This window comes from Protomyctophum parallelum, assembly GCF_964188405.1.
Source record: "Protomyctophum parallelum genome assembly, chromosome: 1".
Classification (NCBI taxonomy): domain Eukaryota; kingdom Metazoa; phylum Chordata; class Actinopteri; order Myctophiformes; family Myctophidae; genus Protomyctophum; species Protomyctophum parallelum.
Window position 1 is genome coordinate 106,149,150 of NC_139697.1, and position 8,550 is coordinate 106,157,699.

An 8,550-nucleotide genomic window follows, 5' to 3' on the forward strand; every position below is an offset into this window, starting at 1 on the left:
CTCACTGAGAGGACAGACTGTGTCCTCTCTGCCCACAGAGGACAGGCTGTGTCCTCACTGAGAGGACAGACTGTGTCCTCTCTGCCCACAGAGGACAGGCTGTGTCCTCACTGAGAGGACAGACTGTGTCCTCACTGAGAGGACAGGCTGTGTCCTCACTGAGAGGACAGAGAGGACAGGCTGTGTCCTCACTGAGAGGACAGGCTGTGTCCTCACTGAGAGGACAGACTGTGTCCTCACTGAGAGGACAGGCTGTGTCCTCACTGAGAGGACAGGCTGTGTCCTCACTGAGAGGACAGACTGTGTCCTCACTGAGAGGACAGAGAGGACAGGCTGTGTCCTCACTGAGAGGACAGGCTGTGTCCTCACTGAGAGGACAGACTGTGTCCTCACTGAGAGGACAGGCTGTGTCCTCACTGAGAGGACAGGCTGTGTCCTCACTGAGAGGACAGGCTGTGTCCTCACTGAGAGGACAGACTGTGTCCTCACTGAGAGGACAGACTGTGTCCTCACTGAGAGGACAGGCTGTGTCCTCACTGAGAGGACAGGCTGTGTCCTCACTGAGAGGACAGACTGTGTCCTCACTGAGAGGACAGACTGTGTCCTCACTGAGAGGACAGGCTGTGTCCTCACTGAGAGGACAGAGAGGACAGGCTGTGTCCTCACTGAGAGGACAGGCTGTGTCCTCACTGAGAGGACAGGCTGTGTCCTCACTGAGAGGACAGGCTGTGTCCTCACTGAGAGGACAGACTGTGTCCTCACTGAGAGGACAGGCTGTGTCCTCACTGAGAGGACAGGCTGTGTCCTCACTGAGAGGACAGACTGTGTCCTCACTGAGAGGACAGACTGTGTCCTCTCTGCCCACAGAGGACAGGCTGTGTCCTCACTGAGAGGACAGACTGTGTCCTCTCTGCCCACAGAGGACAGGCTGTGTCCTCACTGAGAGGACAGACTGTGTCCTCACTGAGAGGACAGACTGTGTCCTCACTGAGAGGACAGACTGTGTCCTCACTGAGAGGACAGGCTGTGTCCTCACTGAGAGGACAGGCTGTGTCCTCTCTGCCCACAGAGGACAGGCTGTGTCCTCACTGAGAGGACAGACTGTGTCCTCTCTGCCCACAGAGGACAGACTGTGTCCTCACTGAGAGGACAGACTGTGTCCTCACTGAGAGGACAGGCTGTGTCCTCACTGAGAGGACAGGCTGTGTCCTCACTGAGAGGACAGGCTGTGTCCTCACTGAGAGGACAGACTGTGTCCTCACTGAGAGGACAGACTGTGTCCTCACTGAGAGGACAGACTGTGTCCTCACTGAGAGGACAGGCTGTGTCCTCACTGAGAGGACAGGCTGTGTCCTCACTGAGAGGACAGAGAGGACAGGCTGTGTCCTCACTGAGAGGACAGGCTGTGTCCTCACTGAGAGGACAGACTGTGTCCTCACTGAGAGGACAGACTGTGTCCTCACTGAGAGGACAGGCTGTGTCCTCACTGAGAGGACAGAGAGGACAGGCTGTGTCCTCACTGAGAGGACAGGCTGTGTCCTCACTGAGAGGACAGGCTGTGTCCTCACTGAGAGGACAGGCTGTGTCCTCACTGAGAGGACAGACTGTGTCCTCACTGAGAGGACAGGCTGTGTCCTCACTGAGAGGACAGGCTGTGTCCTCACTGAGAGGACAGGCTGTGTCCTCACTGAGAGGACAGGCTGTGTCCTCACTGAGAGGACAGGCTGTGTCCTCACTGAGAGGACAGACTGTGTCCTCACTGAGAGGACAGACTGTGTCCTCACTGAGAGGACAGGCTGTGTCCTCACTGAGAGGACAGGCTGTGTCCTCACTGAGAGGACAGACTGTGTCCTCACTGAGAGGACAGACTGTGTCCTCACTGAGAGGACAGGCTGTGTCCTCACTGAGAGGACAGACTGTGTCCTCACTGAGAGGACAGACTGTGTCCTCACTGAGAGGACAGACTGTGTCCTCTCTGCCCACAGAGGACAGACTGTGTCCTCACTGAGAGGACAGACTGTGTCCTCACTGAGAGGACAGGCTGTGTCCTCACTGAGAGGACAGGCTGTGTCCTCACTGAGAGGACAGGCTGTGTCCTCACTGAGAGGACAGGCTGTGTCCTCACTGAGAGGACAGGCTGTGTCCTCACTGAGAGGACAGGCTGTGTCCTCACTGAGAGGACAGGCTGTGTCCTCACTGAGAGGACAGGCTGTGTCCTCACTGAGAGGACAGGCTGTGTCCTCACTGAGAGGACAGGCTGTGTCCTCACTGAGAGGACAGGCTGTGTCCTCACTGAGAGGACAGGCTGTGTCCTCACTGAGAGGACAGGCTGTGTCCTCACTGAGAGGACAGGCTGTGTCCTCACTGAGAGGACAGGCTGTGTCCTCACTGAGAGGACAGGCTGTGTCCTCACTGAGAGGACAGGCTGTGTCCTCACTGAGAGGACAGGCTGTGTCCTCACTGAGAGGACAGGCTGTGTCCTCACTGAGAGGACAGGCTGTGTCCTCACTGAGAGGACAGGCTGTGTCCTCACTGAGAGGACAGACTGTGTCCTCACTGAGAGGACAGACTGTGTCCTCACTGAGAGGACAGACTGTGTCCTCACTGCCCACATTAAATTAATAGATCAATGTCATTTTGTTAATGTTTTTCCTTGTCTTGTTTATATTATTTGTTCTGATTCTGATTATGTATAATTTATTATTTTGTTTCATACACTGTATGTAATGCTTTGGCAATATAAGAATGCTTGTCATGCCAATACAGTATATTTTAATTTCATTGAATTTCATTGAATTTAATTGAGGTTAATTGGGTTAATTGGGTCTCCTCCCAGTGGGACGTGGTCCTTGGTCTGCCCCGGGGTCTCCTCCCAGTGGGACGTGGTCCTTGGTCTGCCCCGGGGTCTCCTCCCAGTGGGACGTGGTCCTTGGTCTGCCCCGGGGTCTCCTCCCAGTGGGACGTGATCCTTGGTCTGCCCCGGGGTCTCCTCCCAGTGGGACGTGGTCCTTGGTCTGCCCCGGGGTCTCCTCCCAGTGGGACGTGGTCCTTGGTCTGCCCCGGGGTCTCCTCCCAGTGGGACGTGGTCCTTGGTCTGCCCCGGGGTCTCCTCCCAGTGGGACGTGATCCTTGGTCTGCCCCGGGGTCTCCTCCCAGTGGGACGTGATCCTTGGTCTGCCCCGGGGTCTCCTCCCAGTGGGACGTGGTCCTTGGTCTGCCCCGGGGTCTCCTCCCAGTGGGACGTGGTCCTTGGTCTGCCCCGGGGTCTCCTCCCAGTGGGACGTGGTCCTTGGTCTGCCCCGGGGTCTCCTCCCAGTGGGACGTGGTCCTTGGTCTGCCCCGGGGTCTCCTCCCAGTGGGACGTGGTCCTTGGTCTGCCCCGGGGTCTCCTCCCAGTGGGACGTGGTCCTTGGTCTGCCCCGGGGTCTCCTCCCAGTGGGACGTGGTCCTTGGTCTGCCCCGGGGTCTCCTCCCAGTGGGACGTGCGTCGAGGACCTCCCTAGGGAGACCTTTCCAGACGAAGGAGCAGCAGTTCTACTCCGAGTCTCTCTCGTGTGACTGAACTTCTCACCCTATCTCTAAGAGAGGGTTGGAGCGGCATAAACTCATTCAGGCCGCTTGTATTCGCGACCTTATTCTTCGGGTCATGACCCACACGAGCCTGACATTATAATGTATGTTGGTTATTACTGGTTGTTGAGTGAGAAAACAATTCTGCACTTTGATTTGTTTCTTTCTTTCTTGTCTTTACTGGTGCCAGGGGAACCCTCAGAATAATATTTTGGGGTGAAAGTGCATGCACTGATCTAAAGTAGCCTGAATACAAATGTTAAATAAACGTGTATGAAAGTTAAAAATCACACCCGTGTGAAGTGTTAGATAGCATTTGATACAGACTTATAGCATGTTATGTAGACGGCACTATAATTGCATTGTATGTAGTCATAGCACGCCATAGTACATATGTATAGCATAGTAGTATAGATGTATAGTTTACATGTATAGCTTCATTATATAGATATTCCACTGTTACTTTCTTAGCTTACGCATGTTTCATGATAAATGCTTTTATGTGATGTATTCCCATGCTTTTTGTTCTTGCCTAATGAATTGAATTGAATTGCATTTTTATGGCGCTTTTCTATGCACTACGTGCCTGCTCAAAGCGCTTACAATGGTTCATTCATTCATACATTGGGAGGTGAAGCGGCGAACAGTCGACGCCAGCGTCCTCACTTCCCACCCCCAATCCAACCCTGTAAATCGCTCTGGATTAAGAGCGTCTGCTAAATGCCTAAATTGTAAATTGTAAATTGTAAGTGAGGGGCACTAATATATTAAAATCTATAACTCATGTTGATTAGGTGATGTCATGGTGATGCAAAACAAACATTAAATGATTACATTATTTGATGTTTGTGTCAACATTGGCATTTTTAAAACAAACATTGAACTAAAAACAAACATTAAACGTGTATATAGGCCCAGGCCGTAGCGTAACGGTCTGGGCACCGGACTGGTGATCCAGTCGCGGTGTGCCGCAGGTTCGACTCCCGAACCCGACACGGCCTTTACCGCATGTCATCCCCCCATCTCTCTCCCGTTTCCTGTCAGCCTACTGTCTGTCCCTTAAAAAATCAATAAAAGGCGTAAGCCGCAAAAAAATATCTTAAAAAAAAAAAAAAAAACGTGTATATAGGCCCTCAAAAACTGAAACACATCAAAATAAATTGTACCAACATCAACATACATTTATATACGGTGTATATATATATATATATATAAAAGCTCAGCTCAAGACCTACAACATTGCTTTTAATTGATGTTTTATTTTTTGTTATTCATGTCCTCACTGTATTGCATTACTGCTGTTTTTTTAATGTCGTTGCCTTGCTTTTCTTTTATTCTCCATTGTTCTGTAAAGCACTTTGAGCTGCATTTCATGTCATGAAAGGTGCTATACAAATAAAGTTTTATTATTATTATTATTATTATTATTATTATTATTATACATTTATTTTGTATATATTATAGAGCCTGTCCTGTATGGCCAATTGGCCATATAGACATTTTCATATGATCGTAATATTTCGATTGATTGATTGAAATATTTATTAACAGTTTGCAGAATTACAGTATACATTTCAAGCACAAACTCAATACAAAGACTGTTAACTGTGAGTGGACGACCCAATTAAGCATTACACTTGTTTACAACAGGGTCCACATTGTTCAATTCATCAAAAATATTTAGAGACGTACAAATAGACACTTCTATGTAGTTTAACCCATTTTGGTGTTAGCGTCATGTTGTGCTTTAAATAGCAGATCTACAAGCTCGTAGCGCGCCACCGAGTGGCGCGCTACGAGCTTGTAGATCTGCTATTTTTGAAAAATCGAAGAACGACTGACATTTTTAGAATCTGATCTCAGGTCAGAATGGGTTAATCAGACCAGTGTGTGTCCAGTGGAAACCTCGTATGAATCTGATCTCAGGTCAGAATGGGTTAATCAGACCAGTGTGTGTCCCAGTGGAAACCTCGTATGAATCTGATCTCAGGTCAGAATGGGTTAATCAGACCAGTGTGTGTCCAGTGGAAACCTCGTATGAATCTGATCTCAGGTCAGAATGGGTTAATCAGACCAGTGTGTGTCCAGTGGAAACCTCGTATGAATCTGATCTCAGGTCAGAATGGGTTAAAACAGGAATTCATCATAAAGGAAAGGGGGGGGGATTTATTTCATAAATCCTAATTACATATTGATTTTAATAGCGCATATATACATAATCCATCCACGGTTGATTGACAGCTCCGTCTCCTGTCACTCAACCCAGATGAACTTCCTAACTTCTCCGACAACCATTTCTTTATTTAGCAACCGGACATGACGCGCTGCTCCCTCCCGGCCAATAGCAAGTTCCCATGTTGCCGCGGGCTCCCCAGCAAGCCGCCACGCCATTGGCCGGGACCGGAGGGAAGGGGGCGGGACCAACACCACAAGGCAAGCCTTGGCATTTAAGTGGATTTAGGGAGAGAGAGGGGTAGAGAGACATAGACAGACGCACACAGAGAGAGAGAGAGAGAGAGAGGGAGAGAGGGAGAGAGAGAGAGAGAGAGAGAGAGGGGGGTAGAGAGACATAGACAGACACACTCACAGAGAGAGAGAGAGGGGGAGAGAGAGAGAGAGGGGGGTAGAGAGACACAGGCACACAGTACACACACACTCCCACACACAGAGAGAGAGAGTGGTAGAGAGAGGTAGAGGCTGGCTGGTTGGGGGGGTGAAGGAATAAGTCACCAGGAGGAAGGAGAGGAGAGGAACGCTTTACCATTCTCTGGACGATAATAACTCCAAAGGTATGGATTTACGTTGACGTTTATAAAGTGTGCGCGTGTGTGTGTGTGTGTGTGTGCGTAAAGTGGGTAAAGTGCGTGGGCGTCCGTTTCTATAGAACAAGTAGAACACACACACACACACACACACACACACACACACACACACACACACACACACACACACACAGTCATGTGTTGTTGGTTTGGTGGAGGAGCTGGATACAACACGTCTGTGTGTGTGCGGTGCATCCGTTTTGGGGACCGGATACGGAAACTCAGCCCCGTCCTCTGTGAAAAAAAGACCGGAAAAGTACGGGCTCCAGACCGGATGCGGCCTCGGACGGGCCAATGGGAACCCGAGGCTTTCCGCGGGTTCTGAGCCTGGTGGAAAAAGGATTTATTATTATTATTATTATTTATAACATATAACTACTAATAAACTACCTTAATAACGTCAACGACAGCCTCGAGGCCTTCCTCGACGAAATGGACGTGTTTTCGTCAGGTTAGTTAAAGTTAAAGGGAAGTGTCGGAGTGACGATAATAAAACAACTGTTTGGGGTAATAATAACCCAGCTGTTAGCTTAGCAACATGCTAACCCCAACTGTTACAATGTGTTGCTGCTTCTTCGCCAACATAAATGTAACCAAATGGACCCGAATGGAGAAGAAAGGGTCCATTTGGTTACAGTATGTTAACCAACCTCTCTCTCTCTCCACCTCAACAGTTACACATGATGCAAGAACATACAATTATTATTAGTGCAACAAATGTAACCAACAAGGCATGTAACCAAATGACAACAGCTACAGTAACAAAATGGACCTGTTGTTACTACAGTAACCAAATGGACCTGTTACAATTACAATGTAGGCATTTATCAGATGCTCTTAATCCAGAGTGACTTACATTAAGCAAGAACAAAAAGCATGGGAATACATCACATAAAAGCATTTATCATGAAACATGCGTAAGCTAAGAAAGTAACAGTGGAATATCTATATAATGAAGCTATACATGTAAACTATACATCTATACTACTATGCATGTACTATGGCGTGCTATGACTACATACAATACAATTATAGTGCTGTCTACATAACATGCTATAAGTCTGTATCAGATGCTATCTAAGTCTACAGAAATGCTATCTAAGGATCTGTTGTTACTACAGTAACCAAATGGTTGTATTGTCAGAGAAAGGAAGGTGTCTCTAAAAGCAGCATGGATGGATGGATGGATGGAGTGACGTTAAACTCATCCTGTTTATCTGTTAGTTTATTAGCAATTCTAACCTTTCCTCTTCCACAACATTGTTAATCAACCTGGACCGTTATTATGTTATTAATTAATTGATACAACGTTGCTGGTTAACCTGGCTATAACTCTGAGAGAGAGAGAGAGAGAGAGAGAGAGAGAGAGAGAGAGAGAGAGAGAGAGAGAGAGAGAGAGGTTACATTATGTTATCTCTCTCTCTCTCTCTCTCTCTCTCTCTCTCTCTCTCTCTCGTTACACAGTGCAACAAATGTAACCAACAGTGAGAGTCTGAACAATAATGTATAGCCAAATGACATCTACAGTGTAACAATATGACTGCAACTATTGTAGCCATAGAGAGAGAGAGAGAGAGAGAGTAATAATTAAGTAACAATGGCCTGTTGACTGGGGTAACCCAATGGACCTGTTGATGTTTACCGTACACACATGAAGACAGAGAAAGTCAACGTTTTAATAATTGCTGCCTCTGACTCACTGTCACACAAAATACTGACATTCCATGACGATAGTAATCCTATTTATATAATACATGCTATTTCTGTCAGACAGACAGAGTGTGTGTGTGTGTGTGTGTGTGTGTGTGTGTGTGTGTGTGTGTGTGTGTGTGTGTGTGGCAAAGAGAGAGATGCTAGAATCTTTCTGACTTGTGAAAGTGTGGTATCTGTGTTGTGTTTTATTTTAGTTTTAGTCATAGTCTCTTGAATATTTTTAATTTAGTTTTAGTCACATTTTAGTCACCTGGAATGCGTTAGTGTCAGTCTGGTTTTAGTCGACTAAATGTCATAAGATTTTAGTCGACTAAATCTGCAGTTGATTTAGTCGACTAAAATCGATTCTGGCAGGCATTGATGCCGTTGTAATGTTTTTTTTTTTTTTACTTGCTAAAAATAGCCGATCTACAAGCCCATAACGCGTCGCAGCGCGACGCGTTGT